The sequence below is a fragment of the Pipistrellus kuhlii genome, unplaced genomic scaffold (genome assembly GCF_014108245.1).
Source record: "Pipistrellus kuhlii isolate mPipKuh1 unplaced genomic scaffold, mPipKuh1.p scaffold_m20_p_4, whole genome shotgun sequence".
NCBI classification, from domain to species: domain Eukaryota; kingdom Metazoa; phylum Chordata; class Mammalia; order Chiroptera; family Vespertilionidae; genus Pipistrellus; species Pipistrellus kuhlii.
The window spans coordinates 49,066,373-49,085,659 of NW_023425540.1; the positions used below are offsets into that span (position 1 = coordinate 49,066,373).

The 19,287-nt window shown below is 42.0% G+C and overlaps 1 protein-coding gene across 28 annotated transcripts in view; it reads left to right on the top strand.

The window, feature by feature from the left end:
- Nucleotides 1–19,287, top strand: part of CAST (calpastatin) — a 113,620-nt gene that overhangs the window by 40,079 nt on the left and 54,254 nt on the right. Inside the window, exon 1 of one of the 28 annotated variants that reach the window (XM_045571791.1) lies at nt 466–622. The exons of 20 other annotated variants lie outside the window; for them this stretch is intronic. The gene's annotated coding sequence lies outside the window, so the exon portion shown is untranslated. Of the gene's footprint in view, nt 1–465; nt 623–15,897; nt 16,018–19,287 lie in introns of those variants that run through there. 7 more of the 28 variants (XM_045571793.1, XM_045571796.1, XM_045571797.1 and 4 more) reach the window with 7 other exon arrangements.

A 19,287-nucleotide genomic window follows, 5' to 3' on the forward strand; every position in this document is an offset into this window, starting at 1 on the left:
CATCATTCATTCTTTATTTATTTATTCATTCGCATTCTTCTCTAAGAAAAAGCATTTCCTTTCCCCCTACCTACTATTCATTCACTCATTTTTCTTTTCAACAGATTAAAATCCATTCTTTTTTATTGTGAAAAATTTAGTCACAATTTTTAGCAAAATCCTGATTGTTAAACTGCTCTTAAAAAAATCCATTATACCATTAGAAATGTGATTTCTAATCCCTGGTGGTGGCGATCATGATTACTATCTAGGTTAAAAAGAGAGATGGGGGTGGGGCATGCATTTGCATAGAGCACCCCCCCCCCCCCCCAAAGAACACCCACCGCTGCTCCCTTACGTGGGTAGAATCCAAGGATGACCGCCCGGAGCGGCAGACTGTCACCAGCCTGAATCACAGGCCCAGAGCTCAGTGAGCCAGCCTCCCCGCCTCCGGGAAGCCACCCCGTGACCAGTCACTGCGGGCGGAGGGCGGGGCGCAGCCTGCGTCCTTTCCCAGGCCCGCCCCTTAGCTCTCTGCAGGCTCCGAGCTCCAACTGCAACCTCGGGGAGAGCCCCACCAAGAATGCAAACACCCTGACACCCCGGCTGGGCTGACGTCTCTGGGCCCGGGAGCCGCACCGGAGTGAGTACCGCTGTCTGCCGCTTCCCTCCCGGGCTGCGGGCTGCGTCTGCTCCCGGGCAGCCCCGCTGGCCGCCACCTCCCCGGAGCGGGCCGTGCTCCCAGCCGCAGACCCAGTCACTGCTCCCCCAGGCTGGGACATGCGCTCTTCCCTCCCGTCTCTTGACCCTAAAGAGACTTCCCTTTCCAAATGGGTTCTAAGTTAAAGTGTGTTGTTACTTGTCGGCCCCTGTGGACAAACTGGTAGCACTGTTGCTGGCAGCGGACCAGACTCGGCAGGGTTATAAAACCAGAGATTTGTGTGAAAGAATTAGAGCAGCAGCTATGCCTGTTTGGTTTGGCACTTTGATCTCTGAGGGGGTCTGTCCCTCGCCTTCTCCCCGGCGGCCCTGCCCCCTCCGCTGAGTGACCTCAGTGTTAGAGAATGAGTCCACTCCCTGTAACCTCTCCGTGTACCAGATCCATGCTGGGTGTGGCTGGCCAGTGTTGCAACATGTTTCTGTTTCCTTGATCAAAACCTGAGACCCGGATCCGATGCCATCCCTGAGGGGTAGTTGGTTATCTATCTTTCAAGAATGCGAAGTGTTTTTTTATTAGAGGTTTAACCATCTCTTCTGTACGGGTAGGGTCCCAGTGTTCCTCAGTTACACATGCCCAGGAGGCCAGCTCTTTATAGCTTGAGAAAAAAGAAGCAGGGAGTTTAGGACACTCCCCTCAGGGGCGGGACTGGGAACCCACCTATGCATCAGCGGAACTGTGCTGCTTGGTCAGCAGCCCTGGAGCATTTGCTATAGGAGACACTTCCCGGAGAGAAAACCTCTGCATTGCAGGGAACATCAATAAAGAGTGGCATCCTGACTGGTTTGGCTCAGTGGATAGACCATCGGCCTGTGGACTGAAGGGTCCCGGGTTCGATTCCAGTCAGCTGCATATACCTTGGTTGCGGGCACGTCCCCAGTGGAGGGTGTGCAAGAGGCAGCTGATCAATGTTTCTGTCTCTCTCTCTCCCTTCCTCTCTGTAAAAAAAGTCAATTAAAAAAAATATATATATATTTTTATTTGTTTTGTTTTGTTTTTAATAAGGAGTGGCATCTGCAGTGCCTGGGGGAAAGTTTGTTTTCTGATGAACAACTACTGAGTGCCTCTTCCCGAGGTTTTGTTTGTGGGCACTGAATTCAACTTCTGCACACCGGTTTCTGAGTATCTAAGAGAGTATTTGTTGCTGGGAATGTAGTGGGGCAGGAATGCTGTCTGGGTTCTAGGAGACAGGCCAGTGACATTTGCCCTGGCTGGGGTGGCCCAGCTGGTTGGGAGTCCCCCTGTGTAAAGGTCAGGGGTGCAGTCAGTGCACCTGCCAGGGCTGCAGCTCCATCCCAGGTAGGAGGCGTGCAGGAGGCAGTGGATGGATGCTTCACTGGCACATTAATGCTTCTATCTCCCTCCCCCTTCCTCTCTCTCTAAAAGTCAAGAAAAAAAATTTTTTTATAGTGGCACTTAACATAATCATAGAAAAGGCCACGTCTGCTGACTGATGGAGAGGGGGTAGGTGGCCACTCTCAATGAGGACGTAGCAGCAATCCGTGTGTGTGTGCAGCACGGACTCTTCATGCCTGTTATAAACCGCTGAGCTTTGCAGACTGCACAGCAGTGTTTAGGAAGCAGCACACTGAAATGTAAATACTGGCTTTGGTTCAGTTCACGTGTGTTGAGAGAGGTTCCCCAATGCGCTGGAGCAGTGGTAGGCAAACTGTGGCATGTGGCTCTCCGGCCGCAGTTTGCCACTCTGTTGACTAACGAGTGTGCGGACCACTGCACTAGAGGAATTGGTTACATAGTGCTAATGGTGAGCTCAGTTCCTTGATTGTTCTCTGAATTGGCTGTATACAATTCCCCTCCAACAATGAAAATTTAAAAGGTGTCACATATAATAACAGTTTGAAAGAATGAAACTGAGAGCAAGGGAGATAGGAAAGGAGGTAGGGAGGAGGAGGGAGAGAGAGAAGCAAGAGAAAGCCATTAGGAAAACATGAAGAATTAATTTGAACTAATTTCTTAAAATCAGCCAACTATTTGTGTTCCTATTCATTGTTTATAATAAATTACTTCGTTTACCTCTACACAAATCTTTATAGCTGTTCTATCACTAATCGCCACAGTCAAGTGACCACCAACTAATACAACTGGATAAAAATCCAGGGCACATCCATATAATGGAATACTACCCTGGAATAAAAAGAAGCTACTAATACATGCAAAACATGTACAAAATTTAAAAATCAGATAGTAAAGACTAAAAACTGTAAGACTCCATTTACTGGCACTTGAATTTCTGGGGAAGAAAAAAAAACTTTTGAGACAGAAATCAGATCAGTGACATTAGAGATTGAGGGTGAGGGTAGGAGACTGAGAGTTATAACTTAGGGGGGTTATGGTAATAGTTACACCATTAGATGCATTTGTCAAAAGGATATCTTTTAACAAAATCTACATTTTCTGATTATTTCTAGCACCTAGAAATATAGTTAACTTTTGTATATTTATCTTAGATCCAGCACACTTTCTGAACTATGAGTGTTAATCATTCCTATGTAGACAATTATATAATTTGTGAATTATAAGAATGATATTACTTCCTTTTAAATTCTGCTATTTTAATTTGTTCTTATTTAATTACTAGAGGCCTGGTGCACAAAATTTGTGCAAGGGGCTCGGCCCCTCGCAACCTCTGCTTTGTCTGGAATGTCGTCCGGATGGTCATTCTTCTGTTTGATCAACTTAGCATATTAGCTCTTTATTATGTATTGTAGGATGGTGGCTAATCTCTTTAATAAAATGCTATCCCTGAATTAGATAAGAATGTTTCTAAGATTTTTTTTTACCATTAATTATGATATTTGCTCTAATTTTTTAGAATATACTATCAAATTCATAATGTTTTCTTATATTCATAGTTTGCTCTGAATTTATAAGTGGCTATTGAATTTTTTTAGTTTTAGTTTTCAGTTACACTTTACATTCAGTATTATTTTGTATTAGTTTCAGGTGTATAGCACAGTGGTTAGACAATCATATACTTTACAAAGTGGTCCCCCCAACCCCGACATTTTAGGTACCCACCTGGCACCATACATAGTTACTACAGTTTTATTGACTATATTCCGCATGCTACACTTTACATCCCCATAACTATTTTTGTGACTATCTATTTGTAGTTCTTAATCTCTTCACCTTTTTCACCCAACCCCACAATCCCCTCCCCTCTGATAGCCATCACTGTTCTCTGTTTCTATTTTGTTTGTTTATTTTGCTCTTTAGATGAAATCATATGGTATTTGTCTTTCTCTGACTTATTTCACTTGGCATACTGCCCCAAGGTCTATCAATGCATCACAAATTGTAAGATTTCGGATTTGTTTTGTTTTTGTTTTTTATCACCAAGTCATATTCCATTATGTATATGTATCACCACATTTTTAAACACTTGTCTACTGATGGGCGCGTGGATTGCTTTAATTTTTTGGGTTATTGTAAATAATGCTGTAATGAACATAGATAGGGGTACATATATACTTCCAAATTTGTGTTTTGAGTTTCATGGGATATATACCCAGAAACAGAATTGCTGGGTCATGAGACAGTTCTCTCTTTAAGTTTTGGAGGACCCTCCATACTGTTTTCCACAGTGGCTGCACTAATTCGCTTTCGCACCAACAGTGCAAGAGAGTTCCCTTTTCTTCACATCCTAGCTAACACTTGTTTGTTGATTTATTGGTGTGTTAACCATCTGGCAGGCGTGAGATGGTATCTCCTCATGGTTTCACTTGTATTTCTCATATGACTAGTGACTTTGAGCATCTTTTCCTGTGTCTATTGGCTATTTGTATGTTCTCATTGAAAAAGTGACTATTCAGGTTCTTGGTCCACTTTTTAATTGGAATATTAGGTGTGTGTGTTTTTTTAAATGTTGAGTTGTATAGTTGGACTATACAGAGCTTATCTGTAAGTAGTCTTCACCTGGCCTTGGCAGTGCACTGAAATCTTGGTGAGAATTCTAGCTAGCTATTTACAAAGACTTAGAATTCTGAATCATACTGAGGTTGTCCCATGAACTGAATTGACTGATATCCATGTCCCACATTTGGAGCTTAAGCAAGGATCTGACCACTCCCATTTCACTCAAAGTTTCCATAAGAGATTGAGGCCAGGCTAGTATGTGAGCATGCTCTCTGGACTCTGAACTGGACTGAGGTCCCCTTAACAAGTGACTTAAATATAAAGACTTAGACCAGACTTTGGAGCCTCTAGAGTTGCCCATAATACAGTTGTTAGGGGAGGGATGCGAAAGCCTTGTTAGAAACCAGGGACTCAGTCTCCTGTGTTGTTTCTTTATTGGCTATTCTAAGAGGGCAGCCAGAGAAAGACGCAAAGAATAGAATTATTTGTACGTTTTCAGTTACATGTAGTTTTTTGAATTTCCTATTATGAACATAGGAAATTGAGTTTATGTCCAAAAGGGCAAAAAAATCCTTTCATAAAATTTCATTACTATGTCTTGCCATCATCATGCTAACAATTTATCTAAAACAATCCCTCACTGGCTTTAGACATGCATCTTTTCATGATATTTTATTGGGGTCCAAGGGCTTGGTCTACAGCAGAAAATTTAAACTGGTAGCCAGAATATTTTATCATCTAGGATTCTTCACCTCTCTTATATTTACTATCCCTTAGATTATCTATTTATTTATTTAAATGTTTGTTAAATTTTATATAGTATTTCTATGTGTCTGGAACAGAAGAGGATTCTTCCATTAGCATTCATACTAATTTCATTAGGCCTCCATAATGTATTAAAATGTTTAACCCTGGCCAGTAGCTCAGTTAGTCAGAGTGTCATCATTATAAGCCAAGGTTTAGGGTTCAATCTCTGGTCAGAACACATGCGAGAATCAACCAATGAAACCATAGAGAAATGAAACAAAAAAAAAATTGATATTTCTCTCTCACCCTTCCCCTTTCTCCCAAAATAGTTTTTTGTTGTTGTTGTTGTTGTTGTTGTTTAATGTTTGAAAGCCTTAAGGTGAGGAATGTATGCTCAGCTCTGTTACAAAGCCCACTATCCCCTATCCATACTGGCCTGATATACTCCTTCACATCACTGAACACATAGTTTCATTTGTGTTTTAGACTCCTGACCTACAAAAATAAACAAATGTTACTTTCTGAAAATTCAATAACTATGTCATTTGAAAATTGCACTGTTAAAAAAAAATCCTTGCAGATGAGCTGTATACTTGATGTGTATACTATTACGTGTTTCTGTAACAGAATAGGATATCTACCTATAAAATGACAACAGTATTGGGATTGGTGATGTGTACAGCATACAATTCCATAGAGTATAAGAAAGGGTGTGAGCTACCGGCATAATCACAAGAATCAAGAACCGCTGGGCTGTAGGGCCAGAAGACTGGAGAGGACAGATATTCTTGAGGCACCACAGGAATATCTCTTCAGGGAACACTTGGGCTGGCAATCTTAGCCCTGGCTGGAAAGTACTTTTGAAAAGTAATTTTTAAAATGTTTTCTAATATCTCGTGTGGTCTGGTTCCTTTCTTTTGACCAAATGAAAGCATGGAGAGACTGAGTTTGTCACTCGGAGGAAAGTGCCAATGGATAACCATAGATGGTAGGAAACAATAGCCATTTCTCTGGTCCACTCTAAAGCCATCTCTAAACGACCTAACGTGGTGATTCTTAATGTATGTCGGGGAGTTTCAGAATCACCTAAGGGGCTTATAGTTTATCGGACTACCACCCTTCCTCTTCCTCCCGCCCCTTCCTCTTTGTAAGTTTCTAAGTGTCCATGTCCTCCACCCTCCCTCCCACACACTGCCTGTGACTGCTCTGTTCCCAGGCCAAGAACCATTATGCTAAGGTGTTAATGCTTGGCCAGTCACATTGCCCAGTGACTTGACATAGCATTCATTGCCAAATCATTATGTACATTTTATGATAAAATGTTTAAATAATTATCTATTTCTTCACATTTTGCTTCTCGTTTCCATGATTAGAACTAATGATCATTTTTCCCTAGCAGTGTTATAAAACTAAACTATCTTCGATGTGGTATCTTGCTCTAACCTTGATGTTTAAGTCAATCAATTAATTAATCCTTAATTGTTTGGAATTTTGCCACATTGCTAAGAAACAATATATCCCCTTACTGAATATTCAGAGATCAAAAAGAAAAGGTTAATCTCTTCTGGCTATTGAGTTTGAGCCTTCCCCTGGTTATAAAATTTGCGGTAATGGGTTCTCAGTTATTCTCTGGGTGTTTTGTTTTGTTTTGTTTTGTTTTGTTTTGTTTTGTTTTTGGTAAACCAGGATTCCTAACCCAGCAAATTGAAATTATTTTCTTCTCCAGTCCTTTTGACAGTCATATTCTTATACCTCTTCACATGTTCCCAAAGATTGGATATGATGAACACTGATCTATATGTTTGCAATTAAAATCTTGGCAAAATACACCAATTAATTTCCAGTTCAACCACTGGTAAACCATACCTTCTCAGTGTATGTAAAACTTGCACACATTCTTCCCATAGATCAGTGAACTGAAGATTTGGTTACTATTCAAAATGGAAGACAACAAATAAAACATAACAAAGGACATTCTACCTAGTTCTGATACTCTGAAAATAGTTCTGGAATGCTCTGAGAGGGAGGTTAGGTCCAGCTGCATCTATGTAGTTTGGATAAGCTCTCCAGTATCCAGGGATTTGAAAATACATGGGAAAAAGAAAAAGAAACCATCCATTTATTACTTTATTGAACAACTGCTGTGCTAAGTGATATACATAGGACTTCATTTAATCCTCTTAAGAGTTGGATATTTTGCAACTAGGTAAGTAGGTGATAGGGCAATTTTATAGATGAGAGGACCAAGACCCTGAGAGATTAAATAACCTACCCTGGCTCTCTCAGCAAGGTTCTGTTTAATTCTGAGGCTCTTTTCAGTAGATTAGTCTTTTAAAAATCCTCCGCTTAGTAGTTTCTGTCTTGGCAGTTTAAATAGCTAAGAGAGGAATTTGTATCTAAATTCAAAAGAGCCTAGAAATCAATATTGTGCTCTCTGTTGTTATGCTCAATATCTTCATGCTGTTGAAATTCTCTGACTGATGAGGTTTCCAGCTTGTGTGAAGGGGAGAGTATTATACCCTGATTGGAATTAGCAGATAATAGTTTCGTTGACAGAGTTTCTTTTGGACATTTTAATAGGAGGTTGAAAAGTGATAAATTAGCCATCTTTGAACATGGTGGAACTTTTAAATGGCAGGATTAAAGAATACATAACTAAAAACTATTGTGTAGGAATACAGAACTTTTGCTCAGGTTGAAGGATAAGCAAATGTTTAAATTTTACATCCATTTCAAATGAAGCCTACTTTAAAATCATTTTTTCTATTCCCCTAAATTTTTATTCTTAAGGAAAGTGGAATGAAATACAGTAGAAGGTGCTACTGTTATTCCCATTTTATAGATGAGGAAACTGAGGCACAAAGCAGTTAAGGAATTTGCTCAAGGTCACACAATGGGCAGCAGAACTGGAATCAAACTCCAGTGGTCTGGTTTCACAGCCACTCATTCTCCTAATGACTACAGAACACTACCCCTTTCGTATTTGCTAAGAGATTAAACTTGCTGTTAGTATACATTTGTGAATTTATTATTTTTATATGGTTTCCAGAATGAGATTTTAGTTCATGCCACATTTTTGTTTTGATTATTTAAAACTCAGCGTGGATAAGGAAGCCTTGTTTTAATTCCTGTCATGTAAGTCTTATTAGAGCATGCTTCTCCTAGAAGGTGGCTGCAAGAATGCGCATGTGAGAGGCCCCTATCTCAGCTGCCACATGATTGGCTCTATCTCAGCGTTACCCTATAAATTACCACTCCCTTTCCGTCAGAGACATTTGAGTCAATCATCCCTGTAGATATTAGGCTGGCAATTGGTTTGATAACACAAGGACTGTAAAAGTCGGCATGTCCTCTCACTCTCCATTCGGTTTGTAGCTAAGAAATGAACTTAAATGTTCTGTGGAAGCCAAGCTGGAAGGCTCTGAGACAGTTGTTCAGGAGAGCTCAGAACTTTTTACTCTTATCCTATATAATAAAAGCCCAATATGCAAATCAACTGAATTGCAGAATGACAGTTGTCATGATGCATACTGAACACCAGGGGGAAGATGCTCAAGGCAGGAGCTGCCCCCCAGCCCGCAGGCCCTAGGCTAGCCAAGGCGAGTGCCAGTGGGCCTTCTCTCCATGACCCCGCTGGTCACCCCACAGATTGGCGCTGACCACTGGCCAGGCCTAGGGACCCTACCCATGCATGAATTTTGTGCACTGGGCCTCTAGTGCAGTAATAATATTAGTAGCCACATGTGCTTTAAGTGAGCTCATAATCTTTTAGGATTTGCACAAAGCTTTGCTGGCACCGATATTCCTTTCTCTGTATTGACTGGAACCTAGACCCAAGCAAGCCATGCATTTGAATCTAGAGAAAATGCTGTAAATGCAAAATAATGTTGCCCTTTTTTCTTTAAGGAAGATAAACAACCTTAGTGTGTAACTTCTCAAAGCAATGGTTGCTGCAGAACTGCACTTTCATTCAGAGACTGAGGACATTTTCTGAGGCTGCTGCTATTCATAAAACAAAAATCACTGCAGTTTATGCGCTTATCATGTGCCAGGCACTGAGCCAAACACTTCATAAACACGCCCTCATTTAAGCCTCACGACCAGCTTCTGACGTGGTTTCATTTTTATACCCATTCAACCCAGATAATAACTTTGACTTGGAAGAGTGAAGCAGCTTCCCTGAATTTACAGCTAAAATTAGACCCAGGTCGGTGGCACTCCAGAGGCCAAGCTCTAGTCTTTCCTATTTGACCATGTATCATTGGCTACATTATTTAATTGGCTTCACATAATTACAATATATAACATCAGCGATGTGGCACTCCAGAATTCTTAAGCCTGACAATTTGTAGGTGAGGAAACTGTTCCAGAGAGGTTAAGGTCAAAGGTCACATACCTTGCAAGGGCCTCCTCCTTCGTTGTTCATTATGGAGCATCTATTAGGCTGCCATCGCTTGACTCACAGGCTTAATTAATTCTTAGCTGGACAAACTTTTTCTCAAGGAAAAATCAGAAGAGGAGGGAGTATTGTCTTTTCTCTATTTTGCTTTATGTTGGGCAGGCAACGTCAGACATAGTTGGAATTATTTCATGCATCGAGAAAAGCAATGGGGTGGGGTGGGGGGAAGGGAGGCTTGGGTGGAGGTGGCAAAAGGGGAGGGGGAAGTGAGGACTTCTGTATTAGTGTCAACAATAAAAATAAAGTGGAAAAGAAAGAAAGAAAAAGGAAATCATTAAGGATTCTTAGAGGCAGGAACATAATTTCAGGGGAAAAAGTGGCTTTTCTACTCTTTCATAACTAATCCAGGCTCTTGCTCTTTAACTTGCCCCCAAAATAATTATCATTCCAGAACAAAACCAAAAACAAAACACACCCCACTGGAATACTGGGGTTTGCAAAGCAATGAAAATGAATCCATTTCCTTGCAGTACTGGAAGTTCAGCTTCATGCCATCTGTGGATTTTTTTCTAAGCACGTAGAGTGGTCCAGTCTCAGAGTACATAATCAGACACAGCGCGTGGCCAAAAGTCCTGCAGCCTCTCTGGCTTGGGCTGAGATCCAGATCAGCTGTGGCTATTGTCCTGGTTTCCAGGCAACATTAGGATGTTATTTTGAACTCTGCCCACATGTTGCAACCAGAGGCCAAAGCTTCTGTGCTTTTCACTTTCCAGAGCAAGCAGAGAGTAGACACTCTATTTTTTTCCTGCCTGTTGTTCCTTTTAATGGTACGTTTCATGAATGCACAGCATACTTGGCTGCAATGGAACCAACCATCTTCTGTCTCCCCCTACTCCCCCCCTGGGCCCCCCCCATGATCCTAGAGCGCCTCATTTTGCAGTGCTCCGTTTCATCTAGCTGGCCACACTCTAGATGGAGTATCTCTGACACTTTCCCCCCTCTAGGCTTAGCTCATCTGGAATGACAAGCACATCTCAGCCTTCATCTTCATTTTTAAAAAGTTCAAATATTTTATTTTATTAGTTTTTGAAAGTAGGAGAGTCAACTTGTAGTAGCAAAAAATTCATGAGCATCATTGTCATCTGTTCAAATCCAATCTCCACCGCTTCTTAACTGTGAGGTCTTGGATAAGTTACCTAACTTCTGAGCCTCAGTTTTCTCGTTTCTAAGTTGCAGATAATAATGGCTACCTCCTAGGATTCTATACAGATCTATTGGAATCAGACAGGTAAAGCACCTGTCACATGGAAGATTTGATAGCCCCTGCCCTTCTGTTGGCACACAATTAATATAAATACTAAGTAGTTCCCACCTCCTCTGTGAAGTCTTTTCTAACTATCTCCCAAACCAGCATCTCAGAAATCGCCTTCCTCTTCTAATCTCTTACAACATCATATCGCACTTAAGGTCCTATTGTACCGGTTAATAATGGCAGATTTTGTGTTCAAAGAAAACATGATAATTTCAAGAGAAACATCAAAAGTGCTTTATTCAAAGTAATGCCCATCACTAGCTACACATTTCCCCCATCTTTTGAGTAATTTGTGGATTCCGTCCCAATAGAACTTCTCTTGTTTTGAGGCAAACCATTCAGAGACCCAATTTTCCATTTCTTCATATGTTTTGAAGTGCTGCTCAGAAAGTGTGTGTGCCATCGATTGGAACAAGTAGTAATCTGAAGGAGCCACGTCTGGTGAATACAGTGGGTGGGTTAATACTTTCCAGTCAAGATCTTTTAACGTATCTTGAACTGGTTTTGAAGTATGTGATGGTGTAATATCATGAAGCAAAATTACTTTGCCATGTCTTCTGGCCCATTCTGGTCATTTTCCGACCAAAGCATGGTTCAAATTGATTATTTTTTGTTGGTAGTGATCAGTATTAATGGTTTCCTTTGGTTTTAGAAGCTCATAATACACAACACCTTTTTTATCCCACCAAATGTAGAGCATTATCTTCTTTCCGAAGCAATTTGGCCTTGCATCAATGTTGATGGTTGACCTGGGTCAACCCATGATTTTGTGTATTTGGAATTCTCAAAATAAATCCACTTGTCATCGCCAGTCACAATTCGGTATAAAAAGGACTTTCTTTCATGCTATTGAAGCAACATTTTACCGATGACTTTTTGGTTTTCCCTTTATCTTTTATTCAGTAGATGTTGCATTCATTTTCCTTCCTTTAAAATCTTTTCTATTGCTTGTAAATGATCTGAAATTGTTTGCTGAGCAACATTTAATCTTTCTGCAAGTTGTTTTTGAGTTTGACATGCAACTTTATCCAATAATGTTTGTAATTGTTGGTCTTCAAACTTTTTCACTTGACCTGGATGTTCTTTGTTTTTCACATCGAAATGATCACTTTTAAAGCGTTTAAACCAGTGTACACAGGTATCTTGAGATGAAGCATTGTCACCATAAGCTTCCCAAAGTACATGATAACTTTTTCTTTAAAATAAAGTAATGGCTGGGACCGGTTTAGCTCAATGGATAGAGCGTCGGCTTGGGGACTGAAGGGACCCGGGTTCGATTCCAGTCAAGGGCATGTACCTTGGTTGCGGGCATATCCCCAGTAGGGGGTGTGCAAGAGGTAACTGATCGATGACTCTCTCTCATCGATGTTTCTAACTCTCTATCTCTCTCCCTTCCTCTCTGTACAAAATCAATAAAATATATTTAAAAAAATAAATAAATAAAATAAAATAAAATAAAATAAAGTAATGAATTAAAACTTCACACAAATGCTCTTTTTTTGGTGCAAATCTTGACATTTTTAAGCATAAAAATATCTTTGATGTTAACACCTTCAGCAAATTTGACATATGAAGTTTTGAAGCTTGTTATCAATACAACAAAATAGCATACATCAAATTGCATATATATCCACATATATGTATCTCCATCTATTGGAAAAAATCCAAATTATTAACTGGTACAACTAGTATATTATGTATGTGCTGAGATATGTGTATGCTGGTGCCCTAAATAGATCTGCTGGCACAAAGGGATGGCTCAGCTTCACTTGTAGATGATCCATTATCTTTCATCAGAATCATGGTCTTGTTGTGAGAAATAATATACTTTGCTAGGTGACTGCATTGCAGCTCTTTTTAAAAGCATCATTATTATGCTATGTTAATAATTTAAGGCATTGCAAGAATGTGTGCCATGGTGTGACAGCATGGCTAACAATAGACAAACCGGAACATCTGAGTATTCTTTTGCTGACGTGAATGAGCCGTCACTGCAGACACCTGTAGTCACTGGGTCCCCAGGTGCTGTTTGTGAGGCTCAGAGGAGCTCTCCTTAGAAGGCGGCTCCCTCTGCCGCGGGTTGCTTGCTCCAGAGTCTAACAGGAGGCAGCCCCGGGATTTTTGTGTATGTGTGTGTTTTACGTTGTACAACTGCCAGGTTGATGTCAATAAGCTTGTAAGTTTTTAAATTAGGTTATCCTCACCAGTTTTCTGACGTGTTTTGAGCAGAATTTCTGATAATTGTAAAACTCATAATGTTGCTTTTGAGCCATCAGATAATACTTTTGTGTATTCATGCACAAATGCATACACTTATTTAACAAATATTTGTTCAGGAACTACTGTGTGCCAGGCTCTGGGGATGTGCAGCAGCTGAAACAGGCATGGCTCCTGTCCTCGTAGCGTTCAAGCACAGGACTGCCTTCTAACTCCTGTGAGGAAAAAACTTAAAAAATAGCCGATTCCCTTTTTCATTATTTGAGATGTGTTATTAAATAAGAATCGTATTATGATTCAGAAACATGTTATTTGTTTTTCTCTTGCGCATCCAGCAGAGATAGTTTTAAAAGTTAGAAATCATTATTGATTTGTCCCAGGTTTTAAATTGGGAACGTTTTAAATACTTATTTTGTGGTTTTGCCCCTCTTGCCTTAGTATGTTGTATCTGACTTGACTCTCTTAGCTCTGTGGGGTGCATGCTATTCCCACTGGGGGAAACGGGATGCTTAGTGGACTCTTGGTCACTAAGAAGCCATCATACTGAAACGTAAGCATTCTAATTTATTAATTATATTCTTGAGTCTAGCATTTTTTTTTTAAAAAAGGAGGTATTAAAAATATACCTCATTCATTTTTAAGTGAAATTTTAATTGATTAGAAAATGGAAACAAAGGTTTGAATCAAGAGTGATTTTTGAGTTCCTCTCTGTAACAGTACACTCAGTGTGATAGTGCATAGGGAGTGGGGAGGGAGGGTGGTGCAGAAATGACTCCTGTTTCTTGAGCATTTTATAGCTTCCTTGACAAGCCATGGCATACATTTAGAAAAGATCCCCATAACCCCCCAACGCAGCATGTATGAGTAAGTGTTCATGTGGGAAGTATAAAGATGAGTTGAGAAGATAATCTGAGCTAAAACAGATACAGGTGGTGTATCGTGAGCTAAATCCTCAAGGGGAGGGGTAAGTGGGACCTGAACAGGGGAAAGGCTTTGTAGGGGATGGGAATAGCAAGATGAAAGGCTCTGAGGTGGAATGTGGGGTGATGGTGGTGATAACTCTAGCTGTTGCCCAGCACGTTTCATTTGCCAAGCACTGTTATTGGTTCATGTACATTAACTTATTCTTAAAACAATCTTATGAAGTAAGAATTGTTACTATTCCCATTTTACAGATGTGAACACTGAGGCACAGAGAGGTTAAGTAACTTGCTTGAGGTTGCACATGAATTCAGTGTCAGCTAGAATTTCACCAGATGGTCTTGAGTCCAGACTCCTCTCACACTCTTAACCAGTGAGCTATGCTGCCTGATGAGGGGCCCACAAGACAGGAAGGACACCCTGGCTGAAGGGGAGCTGTGGGCAATATTGAGGGAAGTAGTGGAATAGATTAGTAATGCTGTGGTCGGCAATCCGAGACTCGGCAAGCCACATACGGCTCTTTGGCCCCTTGAGTGTGGCTTTTCCATAAAATACCATGGCCTGGGCGAGTCTATTTTGAACAAGTGGCGTTAGAAGAAGTTTGAGTTTAAAAATTTGGCTCTCAAAAGAAATTTCAATCGTTGTACTGTTGATATTTGGCTCTGTTGACTAATGAGTTTGTCGGCCACTGGATTAGGTCAAAGTCCAGTAATGGAGAGTCTAAAGTTCATGGAGAAGATTTGGGGCCTTATCTAGGACACAGTGGGAAACCAGAGAGAGTTCAGTATTTCAACAGAGTGGGAACATGTTACACGTTTATTTCCAATAAATTGGCAGCCAAAGAGAAAGGATTGTGAGCTAGAGATGAGAGTTGGGATGGGGGTGGGGAAAGAACCAGACCTGGAAACTATTAGAAGGGCCTTGATGTAATCCAGGTGTGGGAGGTACGTGATTGGATCAGGCAAAAGAAATGAAAGAGTGGCATGGAGGTGAAGACTAGCATTGTGCCAACGCCAGTGGTTCCGGGCCGGAGGAGTTCCCCACATTCCGTCGTTTGACCTTTCCATCCACTCCAGTGGGAGGCGGTGTTAACTCCCAGTTTAGAGTGAAGGCAGTGGAATCTCCAGGAGGTTAATTGATGTGGATTAGCAAGTATGGAGCAGGGATTGGAGCCTGCATCTTGCTGGGCTTCCTCACTTTAAGGAAAAACAATGTATCTGGTGATAAAGTAGGGCTGTTAATAAGTTAGGGAGAATTGTTCACATAATCATAGTACATGGCAGTTAAGGTCATGGGGAGAAATCCACTTCCTGAGAGAGCAATACTACAAGAGAGAAGAACAGGGTTTGTGACTGAAGATTAGAGAACACAGAGCAGGATGGGGCAGGTGGGAGAGCTTCGGGAAGGAAACAGTTCAGATGGGTGCCTTGGGGAAGAGGGCCTGTTGCTCTAGGGCCACTGTGGCTGTGGGCGAGGGCGGTCTGTGATGCAGAGTGAAACTGCCGATGGATGGATCATCGGGTGGGAAAGGAGAGTACCTCCGTGCGGCTGGCGTTCCTAGCAACCCTCCACAACACAAGCTACCTGGCCAGGTGTGTGCGGGTGGCTAGTGTTGCAGGTGGGAGGACACAGGAATGCTGCCGGCGAGGGGCGGGGAGAGGAAGCAAGCTCCGGGCTGAGGCGCAGCCACTCTGACTCACTCTGGTGAGCTTTCTGAACCACGCCAGCCAGTGACAGCGGGACGTCCAGGTGAGGCCCTGTGGGTGTGGACGGGAGGGAGTGTGGAGTCCCATAGACCTGACAGAACTACCCAGAAAGACTCTGAAAGTCTTCTGGGAGACCAGGCAAGCGAGAGGATGCCATGACATGGAAGACGGAGAGGTAAAGAGCTGAGGGGATGACTTTGTCGGCCAGATTGGATGGCAGCAGATGGATGAGTAAACCCTCGAGGTCCACCCCTTCTAAGGGAGCTTTTGGCTCTCTCGGCGTGGCCCTTCCCCAGGCCCTGTGCGGAGCTCACAGCTTCTCCACGCACGGGCAGCATCGGAGGAGGACAGAGCACGGTCCTAGGGCTTATATATCTTCTTGTGAAGCTTCACTAGAAACCCCATTGTAAATTAGAAAAAGCCCCACATAGAGAACTGCTGTCAGAGTGGGGGCAGCTGATGCGTGTACCCAACAGACAGCTCTTTTATTAAAGGGACCCCGTGCGCCGGAGGGGCCATTCAGGATGCGATTGTGTGATGGCCTGCCTGTGAGTAAGGGAGCTGACCAGAGTGCCCATAAAGGTGGGAGCTGGTGAGATGCACACCTGCAAGGAAGGGCAAGTAGGATGTGGATATTTGGGGAAGAGAAACATCTCAACCATTGGCACTTGTGTGAAAATCATATGAAGGGGAGACAAACGAGGCGAGCTCTGAGACAGGATGGACGGCTGCCTGGAGCAGCTGGTCTGAACTGGGGAGGTAGGGTGGGATTGGGATCTTAAAGGGCAAGAGAAAGGAGTTTCATATGATACGGCGGGCAGCAGTGGGCAACAGGAGTCAATGCTGGTTCTGCTTCCCAATGTGCCTGAGAATGACCAGAGAGGGTTAGAGAGCTGGAAGGCTATACTCTGGGGGACTTTCCGAATATTTGTGAAAAAAGAGAGCAGTTTCCATGGGTCTTAAAATCATACCGTCTTTCCCTCATATATCTAATCCTTTACTGTAGTAAATTTCCCAAATTCTTACTGTGGCAAGTAAACACACTTAAAGAGACTTTGTGGAATAATGCCAGAGGACAAGATGCTACATTTGATAAGAACAGGATTACATATTAATTTTCCCTAAGCTCAGTCACTCTCTTTCATCGACACTGGTTTACCTTTTATGTAACTTGACAGTACAGCCAGATTATTTGAGGGGGCCCTGAAACTGACTGAGCACTCAGCTCTGTCACCCAGGATTCTCTTCTCGCCTCTGTTAGTCCTTAGGTTGTAACGGAAGCCTGCAAGCTGTCCAGGCCACCTCGAGGGGAGGGGGGGGGTACTGACTCTTCCGGGGCTCCCTTGTGTCTTACTCACTGTGCATCCTCAGGGCCTGGCTCGTTGCCTTTTAAATAGCAATTGTGAGTGGGTGGGTGAGTGGAGAATGATTATAGGAGGTAGTTTTTCTCGACTTTGTTACTCTGGTTTATGCCTTCATTCAAGCCTGTAAATGACAAACAATACTGTGAACGTTAAGAGACGTGGGTGGGTCATTTGGGAAGGAACGTATTGTTATGGCTGCAGTTCAGTCTGATTTACAGCGCCAATCCCAGCAGAGCTATTTTCTTACATCTGAGTGCTGATGGTTGTGTTTTAAAATTGGCTGCCACTGGATGTTGACAGAACCTGCAAGGGCCTGCACCAGAGCCGCTGGTTCAGAAATCAGGCAACCTAGGTCCCAGCCTCGCCCATGCCACTCAGAGGGTCCGCTCCCGCCTTTGCCTGGGTGATGCCTCCTTACCTTCCGTTGCTACATTAACTGTCACTTCCTCAGCATCACCTGTCCTGACTGTCTCCTGAATTAACTCTGGTTGCCTCGTCTCTGCTCTTGTGGGACCCTTGATAACCCTTACAAGTAATGACTGAAACAATTATTCTGTTAACATTATCTCTGATGAGGCAATAACTTTCGCAAGGATAGGAACCCTGTGTATCGGTTTCACCACTGTGTTCTCATCACCAAACATAGTGCCTGGCAACTACCGGTACACTTAAATTAGTTCTTCAAACTTTTTTAAATTGTAAGTTATTTATACCCATAATTAGAAGTTCAAACAGTACAGATTTAAAATGAAAGTATATTCAATCCCTCATTAGAGATAACAAGTTTGGAGGTTCCTTGTCTTCACAAACAGAAGGAACATTGCACAAAACTAGAGTTGGCTGGCGTTGAATGAATTTGCAGTGGGAGGGGATTGCTTTCCTTCTTCCAGGCTGGGAAGCAGCCTGCCTGTTTCCGTTCCCAAGGTTTCATGCCTCAGTGATGGGATAACACTCCCATGGAGGAATCTGTGCTGAGAACCTATGGGGCCAAGACCCTGAGCTAACTACCCATGATAATCTGCTCTGTGCTAATTATAGCTATTACGTGTAGAAATTACCGTATTTTCTGGCATATAAGACGACTTTTGAAACAAAGAAAAGTCAACCGAAAATTGGGGGTCATCTTATACGCCGATTATATTCCGAAAAACGTCTCGATATGCTGCTAAACGAATTTTCCAATTCGATCCCGAAAATCGTCTGGATATTCACAAAAGGAGGAAACATGCGTGCGCCACAATTGGATGTTTTGTGTAACTTTGTCATAAAAGCCTGGAATGATATTACTGAAGAAACAGTAAAAAAAAAAAAAAAAGAACTGGTGTTGCCTCGGAAGTGGGGGGTAGTCTTATACAGCGAATATAGGCCTAAACCTATGTTTTAACTGTAAAATTAGGGGGTCATCTTATACACCGGAAAATACGGTACTTTCTTGATGGGCCTCTGAAAATGATTTTTGCTAGGAATAGAGTATTACATCCAGCTATTGCTTAATAAAGTAGTAAGGCAGGTTGGAAACTCCAGTGATTTGGGGGATGTTTTAATAAAATTGGGTGCTTAGGAAATAAATGAATGTTCACTTGAAGATTTGCAGCTTAAAAAGCATTTCATGTAGCATGCTTGGTCTTTGGTGGTTTTATATGGTGAAGGAATTCATTGAAGGAGTGGGATATATCCAAGCAAACTTCTTGAGTTTGAATGGAAATATGTACAAACACTTCTTAACCTGGAGAGACAGAATTATATGTATAAGGGAATGTTAAACCCCATAAATTTAATTTTTTAAAAATCCTCAAGGAAAAATATACATATTTTGTTCATTAATTCAGTGTGGAGGGAGGATTTATCTTAGTTCATCTTCCAATTCTTTATCCCAAAGATGATGTGAGAGACCACTCCATGCCCTGCAGTAGGACCAGGTGTGAGTGTGTGTGAGTGTGTGTGTGTGTGTGTGTGTGTGTGTGGGAGTGGAGGGATGCTCAGTTGGTGCTGAAGTGTACTCATAAATAGTTAAATTATATGATCAATATATAAAGGCTTTGGACATT